Consider the following 15,797-nt stretch of genomic DNA (forward strand, 5'->3'; position numbering starts at 1 on the left):
GGTTTTAAAAAGGGACTCCCATGTCAAGTGGAATTTTGAATTGCACTGAAAAAAAATGTTACTTTATATACACATTATCTGTTTCAAAGTTACACCCTGTTTTTTTCTGACTCCTGGCAGTATATCTAAAAATAAGACAAAAGTAAAGTATTTGTGTCTTTTATGTTACCTTTTCTTTTTAATATGCTAATTTTGGATAATACAAGGTACTATTGGAGAACTAATGTGAACCAGTTTGTGACAACTTACTGACCCTAAAGTGAGTGTATATTTCCATTGTTGCAGGGCAACATAGGATTCCTGCTTTTTTGCTTTGTTTTTTGTTGTTATCTCCATGGCTTTTAAACAGTTAACATCACCTGCTGCTGTTTGTGATGAAACCCCACAGGAAATGAATGCCAAAGGTACAAGATGAAAGAGAAAGTAATTTTCTGGGAGGGGAGTAAGAGTAATTTTGCACTGTGAGGTGAAAGGGTGAGAAACCAAAAGACATGTGAAGAATTACTTATGAAACTGGAAATGAGGGTAAAGTTGGAGGCAAAGGGAGCAAATATAGGAAAGAGAGAAAGAAGGAAAAACCCAGAGTCAGAGAGAAAAATGAGGGGACACTAGATTGAAATACACACCTAGAATTCACTACTGAGACAGGAAATTATTGTCTTAGACACCCATGCACACGCACATACACACATGCATGAAAATCACAGCCTGATAAAATATTGTTTAAAATTCAGTATGTTTGATGTATAAAAATATTAACAAATAGTCTCAGGTCTTTTCCTTTTCACATTCCACTATTATGGATAATTCTATCATTATTTTTTCTTTGTCTGGTCTCTCTTGTGTGGAATCAAGGGGATATGCAGTGAAAAACAGCACTCGATGTGAGAGAAAAGCTAGAGTAATTACTTGAAAGAAAATTACAAGAAGCAGAACACAGAATATATAAATAAAATAAGAAAAGACTTCAAAATGTACTGTAGGCAGAGTAGAGAAGTGAAAGAAGAGAAATTTGCAGGGACATTTAGCCAGTACTTGATGATGAGCAAGAAAAGAGGATGCAATGGAAACTGTTGTTGTAGTTTGTCAATTGAGAAACATCAGGGAATATTTTAATATGTTAAAATAACCTGATGACTGTGAAAACTGTGTTCATTTAAGTGTAACATTTTCTTAAGACTGTGAAAACATGTGGTTTCATCCTTTATGAGTGATATGTTAAACTGTACAGCAGAAAAATGTTGAACTAAATCTCAAAATTATTATTAATATGAATCACACTATTATGTATGATTATAATGGACCAATAAAAATATGGAAAAAATTTTAAGTTGTTGACAAATTTATTTATTACTATTTGTACTGCCAGTGTGAATTATGTAAGTCATCATCTTTGCCATGTTCTTCAGGACATCATCCAAAACTTAAAAAAAGAATGGTGAAAAAATCCCTAAGAACTCTAATTAACATTGACGTAGGACAGAGACATTATAACCACAGTCCACGTTAGTCAAAATTAGTAGAAATGAGAAAAAAAAAAACTGTGGAAGATGAAATAAAGAAATAAGGATGAAAAATGGCAATATGGTCCATTCACAGTAGTTCTCAGAGGGTGATGTAAATATTAGACTTTTGAAAAAAAAGATCACCCCGGGAAGTGTAAAACTTCTGTATGCTGGTTGATAATGGGTGCCACCATGAGGTGAAAATGCCAAGAGGTAGGAGGTATTCTGAAGCCAGTTTTGTCCATGAATTAGGGTATTCAAATATAAACATGAAATCCTGAAGGTGAGTCACAGTATAGAGAGTAATAAATTTCTGTGATGTCACAAAAAGAAAGTCTTGGAACATTCTAGAAATATGGTACAATCAAGAAAGCACATCAAGATAGTAAGATATACAGAAAAAAAAAAAACGTGCCATTTGTACAGTCATGTGTCACTTATTAATGGGAATTCGTTATGAAGAATGTATTGTTAGGCAATTTTGTCATCCTGTGACTATCACAGAGTGTATTTACACAAATCCATATGGCATATCTTACCATACACTTAGGCTGGCTATATGGCATATACTATTGACTACATGTGGTATGTCATTGATTGAAGCATTATTATGCAGAGCATGACTACATTAGTTTTCTGTTGTTATATAACAAATTTTCTGCAGACTTAGTAGCAAAAACAAAACAAATTTCTTGTCTCTTAGTTTCATAAAAGTAGCATGAGTTAGTTAGATTTCACCAGTTTCAAATCAGATGTGGAATGAACTTACAATCTCACCAGAGGCCAGGACCCTTTTCCAAGGCTATTTAAGTTTTGTGGGAGTTTGTTCCCTTGCAGTAAGTTTTGGGGTTTCCATTATCTTTATGGCTATACACCAGAAATTACCTTCAGCTCCTGAAACTCAACCCAAGTTCTAGGTAGGTGATTCTTACAATATCACAATTCACTTTGCCAAACTCAGCAGAATAGCTCTTTCCAAGAGGAGCCCAGTACACCTATAAAAGACTTAACCTCCTTAGGTCAAATCAGCCAAAAATAATCTCTCTTTAACTCAAAATTGTCTATGAACCTTCATCAAATCAGATGAAGGAAACTTCACTTTTGCCACCATTTACAGTCAGGAGAAGGAATTTTACAAGATTATTATTATAGTGTGTTTTTATATTATTTATATGAAAATACTATAATAAAAAAGAGAAATTCAGTCAAATGAAAGTATTATATTTTTACTGAAAATTATTCTAAAGTAGATAAAATTACAAAAAACATGTTTTTCTGAAAATGCTTTAAAGTCTAAATATAACAAAAATTTCTATGAACAAATTTTGTAAAGGAAGAAACTATGAGATGTAAGATTCTGAACCTGAGAGAAATAATTGGAGAAAACCACACATTTTTTACACATAAAAAGATAAGAGGAAAAGAGCCTTGGGGAAATAGATACTGTGGAAACCAAGGTGAATCAATGTGGCATATGGAAATTAGAATGAAAACAAAATGATAATAAAGGCAAAAATAAGCCGAAAAACTAAGAAGATCGAAAAAGTAAATGGATGAAAAAGACCTAACGTTCATCTTCTGGTATACCACCACTCTTGGGGAAAAAAAAATTTCCAAATAAAGCAAGGGAATTCATATTTAAAGAAGCATTTATTTTACTTCTTTGGAAAAAAGAACTTGAATGTACATGTTGAAAGTGGATATAATGTGTTAAAGCACATCTATGCAGAATATTTTGTAGCATGTTATATGCTAATGAAGTTTTTAGAGTTTGAAGATTAAAAAAAAAAAAGTTCTCTGTGTAGCCAGATGAAAAGATCAGATCACTTTACTGGCTAGAAAGTATCTGGGTCATCCACTAAGAATTTCAGTATTAGAAGATAATAGAGGATCAGCCACAGGAGACTTGAAAATGGAAAGTGTGACTTAAGATGTCTCTCAAGTACAAAGGTCAAAGTATACTTTTAACATGAAAGAGTGAAAGACATTTTTTATTAGCTCTCCTTGAAAAACAATTATAGAACATATTTGGATCATTAAGAATGAGAAAGATGAACAAACTTCTAACCTAAATCTGGCCATGACTGTCATATGTTTTTTTATCAGTAGAAAAGAAAATAATCAAGGGAAATAAAAAGTAAGGGAGAGAAGAAAAAGAAAGGAGGAAATGAGACAGAAAGAAAAGAAAGATAGGAAGGAAAAGTAGTTAATATAACAGAAGAGAACAAAAGCAACTTCTGATAGTTTTTTTGTTTCAAAGTCAGTTCTTTGAAAAAATGAATAGATGGAAATGTTCAAAAACAGAAAATAGCAGATGAAAAATTCATGTGTTGGAAATTTGGTGAAAAAGTATAGGAAATCATTTGTTTATCTTTTTCCAACTAGATTTTATAACCTAAATAGTGTAGATAAATTTATGGGAAAATGTAACTTACAAAACTGTGTTAAACAAAGAAAATTTTATGTAAAATATTTTAAAGGCCAGTAGGCAACTTCATCCAAAAAGATGATGATTGTATATTTTCAAAGAACTATTATTAAACTATTAAATAAAAAAGTTGTATTGACATTAAAACAATTTTAAAACATAAAACATGTGAAAACTTTTAAATTCTATCTGTAAAGAGATATATTAATAAAACCTTCCATAGAGATTGGAGTGTGAAGATAACATAAGCATAACTGTACCTTTAGAAAATAAAGTTGACAAAATTAAACAAGTTTACTTAAAAGAACAATTCTTAATCAAACAGTAACAAACTAATCCTTCTTTATTATGATAATAATGTAATTTTTATCCCTAAATCCAATTCTAAAAGCATACCTACTAACAATATAAAAATGTAAGAATGTTTACTATTACAACATCGAAATGTTTTTTAACAAAATCCACATTTTATGAAAGATGTGCAACTTTGAAATTTTGTTCATGGCTAAAAATAATTTAAAATCAGAAAGAGAGTCAAAAGATAATTCACAAACTGAAAGAAAAATATTATAATTCACATTACAAATAAATCTCTTTAGTATATAAAAAGGTTTCTGCAAAGTAACATGTAGAAAAAGGACACAATCCTAGTAAAACTATGAAGAGGAGTACCAATAGACAAGAGAACTCACAAAATCAGTAAATATAATATCCTTTCTACCTATGAAACAGAATCAAATACAAATTAAAATTATAGGGAGGAAGGTAGTTTCATCAAATTGACTGCAAAAAAAAAATAAATAAATAAATAAAAGATTTGATGATACTGAACTAAGTTGGGGAATCAGGCATACTCAAAAAGTGTTAGTTAGAATGTCAGGTACAGTGTCAGTTGGGGATAACTAGTCAATGTCTACCAAAACTATATATTTCAAAACTTTTGATGCAACTGATGTACTTCTAGATATATAGCTTACACGTATAAAATTATGCACATATAATATTGATTTTAGCATCATGTGATGACAAATACAAGAAGCAATCTAAAGCTTATACATGAGGGATTGATGAAATAAATTTTAAATATGCCTTTATGACCATGCATGTTTAAGACACAGTAATTAAGCTGTCTCTGGTGATGTGTGATAAAAACACCAGAAGACACAGTGTTAAGCATAAAAAGCAAGAAAAATAATTGTACATATTATATTTTTACTGTTTGTGAAAGAAATGCAGGGGTGGTATCTTTAGATTTTTTTTGCTATTAGTTTAAAGGGTAATAGCAAAAGCAGTATGTCAAGATGTGGGCAGGATTAAGAAAAAAGTGAAAGTTCTTCTAATGTGATTAAAGACTTTATTTTTTTTTCAAGGTGTAGTGTTTTTCTTTTAAATTTGTTCTTTTTAGATATACATGACAGTAAAGTGTATTCTGAGATATATATATATATATATATATATATATATATATATATATACACACACACACATATACATGGAGTATAACTTCCCATTTTTATGGTTGTATATGGTGTGAAGTTTCACTGGTCATGTATCCAGGTATGAACATAAGAAAGTTATGTCCTATTCATTCTACTGTCTTTCCCATTCCCATCCTCCTCCCTTCCCCTTAATTTCCTTTGTCTAATCCAATGAACTTCTATTCTTCTCTCTCCTATCCTTTTTTGTGTTAGCTACAATGCATTAGAGAGAATATTTGGCCTTTTGTTGTTGTTACTGGCTTATTTCACTTAACATAATAATCTCCAGTTCCATCCAATTACTGGTAAATGCCATAATTTCATTTTCTTTATGGCAGAATAATATTCCATTTTGTATTTATACAATACTTTCTTTATCTATTCATACATTGAAGAATACCTAGTGGTTCAGTAGCTTGGCTCTCGTGAATTGAACTGTTATAAACATGGATGTGGCTGTGTCACTGTAGTGTGCTTATTTTAATCCTGAGGAGTGGAATAACTGGGCCAAATGGTGGTCCCATTCCAAGTTCTCTAAGGAATTTGCATACTGCTTTACAGAGTAGTTTCACCAATATGAGTCCCACCAGCAGTGCATAAGTGAAACTTTTCCCCCTTATCCTTGCCAACATTTATTGTTGTTTGCATTCTTGTTAATTGTCATTCTGACTGGAGTGAGATGGAATCTCAGTGTGGTTTTTATTCATATTTCTCTAATTGCTAGAGATATTGAACATTTTTTTGACCATTCATATTTCTTCTTGGAAGAAATTGAAATACCTGTCCAATTCCTTTGCCCATTTATTGATGGGTTATTTATGTGCCTGTATATTTGTGTGTGTGTGTGTGTGTTTGAAATTTTGGGATTCTTTGTATACCCTGGATATTAAGACTTTATTTTTTAAAGTTGTTTCAGTTTAAAAGAAAAATTGAGAGGAAAGCAAAGCGATATCCCATATACCCCTCCCTATATGGAGGATATGAGATATACCACATGCATAGTCTCCCTATTATCAGCATCTGCCACCAAAATGGTGCAATTTTACAATTGACGGACCTACATTTCATACCATTATTGCCTAGAATCCACAGCTTAGGATTCCCTCTTGGTGGTGTATATTCTGTAGGTTTGGAAAATTGTGTAATGATATGCATCTGTTATTGAAGTATCATATAGTGTATTTTCACTGCCCTAACATTCTGTGTTCTGCTTATTTGTTCCTCTCTCCCAAACTCCTGCTAATAACTAAACGTTTTACTGTCTGTTATGGTTTAGATGTGAGGTGTCCCCCAAAAGCTCACATGTGAGACAATGCAAGAAGTTTCAGAGGAGAAATGATTGGATTGTGAGATTCTGAACCCAATTAGTGAATTGATCCCTGATGGGATTAATTGAGTAGTAACTAGAGGCAGGTGGGTGTGGCGGGAGGAGGTGGTTAATTGGGGGCGTATATTTTGGATCTGGATTTGGAGTCTCTCTCTGCTTCTTCACCACCATGATGTGAGCTGCTTCCCTTTGCAACACACTCCTCCATTGTGTTCTGCCTTACCTCAAGTCCTGAGGAATGAAGCCAGCCTTCTCTGGATGAAGACCTCTGAAACTGTGAGCCCTCAAATAAAATTTTCCTCCCCTGTACTTGTGCTGGTTAGATCCTTTAGTCACAAGAGCAAGAAAGCTGACTAAAACACTGTCGATAGTTTTGGGTTTTCCAGAATGACAGACTCATACATAATGTTGTCTTTTCAGAATGGTTTCTTTCATTTAGTCATATGCATTCATGTTTTCTGTCTATTCATGGCATTAGAACTCATTTCTGTTTAGTGCTGAATAATCATCCATTTTTGGGCGTGTCACAGTTGGCAAATTCACACCTACTCAAGGACAGACTTATCTATATAGCAGTTTTTGTGAGGACTTAAGTTTTCAAATCTATTGGGTAAATACCAAGTGTGATTGCTGGATCATATTGTAAGAGATATTGGGTTTTAGAAGAAACTGCCAAATTATGTTCCAAAATGGGTGTGCCATTTTGCTTTCCCACTAGCAATGACTGAATATAATTTGTAAAAGTTATTTTAACTTTTGAACTATTTGAATCCTATGGACATATAAAACAAATGTGTTCTTAAAGACATTAAGTTGGCTTCTTTAAAATATATAATCCTTCAGCACATTTAAATGTCTCAGAATTGATATGGAAATATCATTCTCTTTAAATTATGATACAATTAGGGTTTACAACACTTTGATAGACTAAAACAAGTTATAAAACAATATTCTTGTATAAATATGGTCATTTTTATTAAGTGTGGATTTTAATGTGTACTATTTGAATTACAGAAAAATGGAAAGAAGAGCAACACTAGCATTCTGTAGATCTCCTTTCTCCCAAAAACATTTTGGAGTGGTCTTTTGAGTTTTCTTAAATATTTTTACTAGTGCCTTATAGTTATACATAACAGTGGGACTCACTTTGACATACAAGCTTGAAAAATAATATGCTCCATTTTAATTGCCAGTGCTTCCTTTTTCCCTCCCTGCCTCCCTGGCCCTTTCCCCTTCTTCTACTTGATCAGTCTTCTTTCTATTTATTTACAGCCTTTTAAATTGGTGCTTTATAGATAGGCATAAAGGTAAAATTCACTGTGGTATATTCATGTACATACATAGCACGATTTGCTCAATTTCCTTTTCTAGTTCCTCCTTTTTCCCATTCCTCCTCCCTCTCTCTTTATCCCCTTTTACTCCACTGACCTTCTCTTCTATTTTCGTGGGATCATCTGACCCCCTTTACTACTTATTTTGGTCTTGGTCTACCTTTCATATTCCACCTTGACTTTGGCCTTGGCTTATTCCATTTAGCATTATGTTTTTCAGTTTCATCCATTGTCCAACAAATGCCATGATTTCATTCTTTATGGCTGAGTGAAACTCCATTGTAAATATATACTACATTTTCTTAATCAATTTATCACTGATCCATAGCTGGTTTGGTTTGATAACTTGGCTATTGTGAATTGTGTTGCTATAAACATTGATGGGCCTGTATCAATTTTGGATAAATATCAAGAAATGGTTTCATTTCTAGTTCTTTGAGGAGTCTCCATACTGCTATCCAAGGTGATTGAATAATTTGCAGTCCCATCAACCATATATGAGTATACCTATTCCCCCATATCCTCACCAGCATTTATTATTATTTATATTCTTGGTGATTGTTATTCTATCTGGAATGGTATGATATCTCTTTGAAATTTTGATTTCCATTTCCCTAATTGCTAGGGATGTTGAATATATATTTTCATATATTTGTTGACCATTTGCATTTTTCTTTTTGAGAAGTATCTATTTAAATATTTTGCCCATTTACTAATGTGTGTGTGTGTGTGTGTGTGTGTGCACGTGCATGTGTGTGTGTGTGTGTTATGTTTTATGAGTTCCTCATTTATTTTGGTATATTCATCCCCTCTCAAAGGAGTAGGTGGCAAAGATTTTCTCTTATTGTGGTGGCTATCTCTTCATACTCTTAATTATTTCTTTTTCCAGGCAGAAGTTTTTTAATTAGTTGTAATCCCACTTATTTATTCTTGATTTTATTTCTTGAGCTTTAGGGATTATGTTAAGAAAGTTGGTGCCTGTACCAACTTGTTGGAATTTTGGGCCTATTTTCTTCTAGCAGTTACAAAGTTTCTGGTCTGATTCCTAGATCTTTGATCAATTTTGAGATAATGTTTGTGCAAGGTGAATGATAAAGACTTATATTGATTATTCAACAGATGGATATCCAATTTTCCCAGCACAATCTTTAAAAAAAAAGCTATCTTTTTTTTCAACATATATTTTGGGCACGTTTGTCAAGTATCAGACAACTTAAACTATTTGGGTTTTCTCTGTCTTTTATTTTATTCCATTTGTCTTCATGTGTATTTTGATGCCAATATTGTGATATTTGTGTTACAATAGCTTGCAGCATAATTTGAGACATGGTATTGTGATGTCTCCAATACCACTCTTCTTGGGTAAGTATTTCATTGGTTATTCTGGATCTTTTATTCTTCCAAATTAATAGAAGGACTGTGTTTTCTAGTTCTGTTAAGAATGTCATTGTTATTTTCGTGGGCATTGCTTTGAATTTGTATAACATTTATGGTAATATGACCATTTTGACAATATTAATTCTGCCTATCCAAGAATATGGAAGGTCTTTTCATCTTCTAAGTTTCATCAGATATATTGATTCATAGTTTTCTTTGATTGATATATTGGTCTGGTTTTGATATCAGGGTTATATTTCCTTCATAGAAGTGTTTGGTAATGATCTTGCCCTTTGTATATCATGGAATAATTTGAGGAAGTCTGGTGTTATTTTTTAAACATCTTGTAGAAGGCACTTGAGAATCCATCTGTTCCTGGGCTTTTCTTTGTTGAATGGTTTTATTTGATGTTTTAAACTCATTGCTGATATTGGTTTGTTTAGGTTTTTCTGTGTCTTCCTGGTTCAATATGGGCAGGTCATATATATCTAGAAATTTGTCAATATCTCCTGGATTTTCCAATTTATAGAGTATAAATCCTCAAAATAGTTTCTAATGATCCTGTGTATTTTGAAGCATCAGTGAAAGCTCCTTTTCCTTCTCTAATTATGTCTTCTTTCTCTTTCTTTGAATTAGTTTGGCTAAGGATTTATCAATCTTATGTTTTTGTACTCAAAGATCCTTCATGTTGTTTTATTCTCGATCTTATTAATTTTGGATTTGATATTAATTTTTATTTATTGTCTTGTACTGATTTGGGAATTAGTTTCTTCTTTTTCTAAGACCTTGAGGGATTTAGCACTAGATTATTTATTTTGGATCTGCCTATTTTTTCTTTTTTAATCTAGGCCCTTAATGCTATAAACTTTCCTCTTAGAATTGCCTTCATGCTGTCTCAGAGAATTTAATATGTTGTATCTGTGTTCTCATTTGTTTCTAAGAATTTCTTCTTATTTTTCCTATTATCCATTTCTCACTCAAAAGAGTATTATTTCATATCCACGTGTTTGTGTTTATGTAGTTTCTATAATTCTCTTGATGTTAATTTCTAATTTCATTTCATTATGATTGGATAAGTTGCATGAAATTATTTGAAATTTTGAATTTATTGAAGCTTACATTGTGGCCTATAATATTTATGAATCCGTCCTATGAGCTTTTGAGAAGAAAGTGAATTCAGTTGTTTTAAAAAGTGACCTGATGTTTTTCTCTTGCAATTCTTAGTATTCTTTCCACCTCCACATTAGGCATTTTGATTATGATGTTTCTTAAAGAGGTTATTTTTTATTTGTCTATTTGGGATTCTATATGCATCATATATGTGGTTGTCCATCTCATTTCTAAGGATAGAAAAAAGTTCTATTATTTCATTGAAAAATTTCTTAATGCCATTGGCCTATGATTTCCATGTTCTCTTGTGTCCTAATGTCTCTCAAATTTGATCCGTGCTGCCCCAGAGTTCTTGTATATTAAGATCATGACCTTTTAATTTTTTCCCTTTGTTCTATACTGTACTGAGTATTACTGTACATACAATCTATCTTAAAGGCCCGATATTCTGTCTTTGAGGCCTGAAATTCTGTTTTCTACATAATCTAATATGTTGGTTATCCTTTCAACTGATTTTTAAAATTTGATTTATTGTGTTTTTCATTTTAAAGAATACTGATTGATTTCATTTCAGTGTCTCCAATTCTTGAGAGTTTGGACATTCTAGCTGGAGAGCATAACTACTACTATACCATTGATCAAAGGAAGATCCTCCTCTATTGAGGAAAGTTGTCTTCTTCTACCAAGCACATAACTTTGGGAGGAAAGCATTTGGAGTAAGGAGACAACCACCTAGACAACCAAATTAGTCAAATCAACCCTAGTGATCAATGAGGTGGTAGATGTTTGGAGACATATCTTCCTTACATCATTGTATCTCTTTTTATTGAAATGGTCTTTTACCTCTTGTATTTGTACTCTTAATTCATTCCTTAGATCTTTTAGTCAATTGACATTTTAATTATCAGTTTTTTAATAGTCTTTTTATGGTGGGTTTCTTTGGGGGGCATTATATGTTTTGGGGAAACACTTGATTTCCTCTTTTCTCATGTTTTCAGAGGTCTTAGACTTGGGCTTATGGTTTTCTCTTCCTCTTTTATGCAGGTGTGTAGTCCTTTGGTGTGTAGTTATCTTCTTCTTCTTCCTCTTCTTTTTTTTTTCCCTTGAGATTTCTTGTTTTTGCTATATAACTAGATGTCCAGGAGTGAGACTTGAGATCCCTTTCTTCCTGTTCCTACTTGAGGTCTGTTATTGGTTTGGCTTTTTTTTTCCTCTCCCTTATTCTGTGTGATGAAATAATGTTGAAGCTTGAATGGGACTAGTTGGTGTGTTGAGTGAGAATCACTGTCACTTGGCTGAATTGTGAGTATAAATCAGCAGCAAGATCCCTCTACCATAAACTTGTACTGTCATTTTTCAGCTCCTCTTAAATAAATTGGGGAGCAAGGAAGAGCAATATTGTTAGCAACCCATATACAATCTTTTTTTTTTTTTTTTTTTTTTTAGTTCTCGGCGGACACAACGTCTTTGTTGGTATGTGGTGCTGAGGATCGAACCCGGGCCGCACACATACCAGGCGAGCGCGCTACCACTTGAGCCACATCTCCAGCCCCCATATACAATCTTAACAGAAGTGTCTGGTGCCTACTAAGACATCTATAACACTAATTACCACATAAAGAGGAACGGTGGGGTCAGCATTTAACATAAGCAGTAACAATAAACAGTCATGAACTAGATCTAACATTAAACAGCAGGTATCACCTATTTTAGCCACTGTATTAATAGGCACAACAACATGAATGGTGGGGGGTAGGAATTATGTAAACAGCTCTAACAGATAGTGAAATTACAGTTTCTTCAGTGAAGAGAAAATAAGTTAGGAAGGCAAGAGAAAGCTTAAAATATTTAAAAAGTGAACAGAAAGTAAGCAGGAGAGAGATAGCAGTTGAGGACTATAAAGGAGAAAGAGTAATGAACAAATAAAAGCAATAAAATCAATAAAGAGAAAGAAGAGAATACAAGAATATTTGGCTATTTGAAAAAAATAAAATATCAGGGGAACAAAAACAAAAGTAAGACAAAATAGCTAAAAAAAACAAACCAAAACAAACTCACTTAAAATTTTCCCATTTCAGGAGACATACTGGGGAAAAGTTTTGGCCAAATTATATTGTTATATTGCATGAATGTGTGAATATGCAACAACAAATCATACTATTATGCATAATTATAATCCACCAATACAAATATGGAAAAATAAGTGTATATTTCCAAAGTCAAAACAAGGTTATATAACAAATAGGAGAAGAAAAAAGTAATCAAAATGAAAGAAAACTTATATTACTATATATATATATATATATATATATATATATATATATTCCTCAAACCTATCAGCACAATGAGAACACACAAATGCATATATATATATATATATATATATATATTTATACATACATACACACAATGGATAATATAAAATTAAAAAAATAAAAGGAAAAAATTAATGAAAAATGAAGGGCTTGCTTCTACTGATATGATCACAATTGTTAATAAAGATGGCTGTTCTCTGCTAATACTGTTGTACTATTTTTTGCACTTCTTTTTTAGTTATGTACCCTTTGGATCAAGGGCTAAAAATCATTAAATCTAATTCTTTTTTGTTTCTTTCTCACCATAGTCCTGATCAATGTGTCCTGGAACCAAAGGTGGTTGTGTTAATTCTCAGTTTACTATGTTGCAGTAGTTTGCACTGGGGAGTACTGAAAATTGTAGTTTTGTGGAGATAAACTAAGTTGATGTACTCCTGTAGAGAGACTGATGTGCTGATTTTTACATGGGAATTTTCAGCAACTGGGGTTTAGTTCTGGCTGTCCACTGGAACTTTGTAAGAAGATGTGTAAGATTAGATACATACTCTCTGTTGCTGGCTGGATGCCAATCTCTGCTGGACATCTTGGTTTTGAGGATCTCCCAGAAATTTGACTCTCAAAGTTGGAGATCTAACCCTCTGTGAATCTTACATATTCTACCACAATGTATGTGGATTTCCCAGGAATGGACCTGGGTTGCAGATGCACCTGACTGATCAGTTTTGGGCTTCTTCCCAGCTGTTTGCATGAACTAGCAGCAACAAAGGGAACTCTCTTCCAGTGGTAGCCCCAGCCTAGATTGCCCTAGGCACAGTCCTCTCTGCATTTGTTTCAGTCACAGGGGTCTATGCACATTGGACTCCACAAAAAGGTGACTAATGGATCAGGATGGCAATTCCCTTTGTGAGCTCCCTATGTCCTACCTCTGTAACATGCCACATGGTCTCTTGCCGATTGTTTATACCTGGAGTCTTTGTGTGTAGGCTGAGAGATTCTGATCATTTTTCACTTTTTCTGATCACTTTTTTTTTTTTTTTTTACTTTAACCAGGGATTGAATCCAGGAGTGCTTAACTACCAAGCAATATCCCCAACCTTTTATGCATTCATTCATTCATTCATTCATTCATTTGAGACAGGGTATCATTAAGTTACTTAGGGCCTGGTTAAGTTGCTGAGTATGACTTTGAACTTGTGATCCTCCTGTTTCATCTTGCCAAGCTCTTGAAATTACAGGTGTGCATCACGACACCTATCCTGATCACTTTTCAATTACAAACTTGCCCATCATCTCTGGGTCAGTTAAGATCAACCCCCTTCTCTATTCTTCAGGTGCTTCTAAGCCTTTCCTCTTTCTGTGTGCTACTCCTCCTCTATGCAGGGAGTTAGTGGTGCTCATGCATTATTTCTCATTTTATGCTTAATTCTGAATTTTTGTGTCTGTATGATTACTTTACTGACCAATGTTGAATTTCAGTCAATTCTCTCAGTTGCCCACCCCACTGAGAAATGATACTTCTGATGCCTGAATCACAAACTGAGGACAAATTAGGGAATATACCCACCCTTCCTCCCATCTGCCATTTTCTATCTCACTTTTGGTTATTGTAAATTTGGTTGCTCTTTGTTTCCTTCATGGAACTTTTCTCCCATTTTGAAGTTCTCTCTCTTAAGTACATATTCATGTATTCAGTATTCACTGAGAATTAATATAATCTCAAAATTAATGTTTCCTAATTATCTTCCCTTCTTCCTTCTTTCCTGCCTCCCTGTCTTCCTGTGGTCAGGGGATAAGGTCCAGGTCCAAACACATGCTAGGCCATGCATTCCACCACTGAGCTATAGCCCCAGCCCAAAGTTCGCTACTTGCAGTAAAAACACTTTAAATCCTCCTTATAGAAAATGAAGACATTAATTTATTTTTATTTCAATTTATTTCCTTCTCTAATTTTTGTGAATTAAATATGTGGGTAATGACTTTTAATTCTGTTTTTTAACACTTTTACCTATAAACTTTTTAGTTTTGAATTCAATTTCTAATACCATTAAATGAATACTTAAATGTTTTCCATTTAACTGTTTTAAGTAGATAACTAAACACTTTGTAAGTCCAAGTTTCTTACCTTAAGTTCTTTATGTTCATTTATATCTTTTAGTGGATAATTATAAAAATTATAACTTTTTGTTTCATCTTAGTTCACCCCCCCCCAGTTTCTTTCAAGATTTTTTCCTTTGTCTTTGATTTTCTGAAGTCTAAAAATAGCATTGTAAGTATAGTTGCTCTTTTTCTTTAAAAAAAATAATATTTTTTGTTATATTCCTGTTTGGTGTTCTCTGAACTTCCCAAATCTGTGGTTTGGGGTCTGATTTTAATTTAGGGAAATTCTCTATCATTATTGGTTTAAATATTTCTTGTATTCTATTCTTTCTTTTCCTTCTGGTGTTCCATTATGTGTATGATACATTTTTGTGGTTGTCCCAAAGTTTTGAGCAATTTTCTTCCGTATTTTGGTCTTTTATTTGTTTTTCAGTTTTGGAAGTTTGTACTGACATATCCTAAATCTCAGAGATTCTTTCCTCATCCGCATTATTTGTCCACTAGGAAGTCCATCAAAAGTGTTGCCTTTTATTTCTAAAATTTCCTTTTTATTTTTTAAGAATCATTATCCCTCTGATTACATTATCTATATGTTCCTATATATTTTCTATTTTTCTTATTAAAGCCCTTGAGACATAATTCACAGTTGTTGGTTTTGGTGTGTGCACATGTGTTTAAAATTCCAGGTCTCCATATCTTTCTCTGATTATGATGCCTGATCATTCTGTTCAAATATGAGGCTTTTTTTTTCCCCTTTTACTTTTGTATGCCTTAAGGAATGTGACAGTAAGGTATGGAAGAGGGAAGTCTTTTATAGTCTCATGACTAG

This window comes from Ictidomys tridecemlineatus, chromosome 7, assembly GCF_052094955.1.
Source record: "Ictidomys tridecemlineatus isolate mIctTri1 chromosome 7, mIctTri1.hap1, whole genome shotgun sequence".
NCBI lineage: Eukaryota > Metazoa > Chordata > Mammalia > Rodentia > Sciuridae > Ictidomys > Ictidomys tridecemlineatus.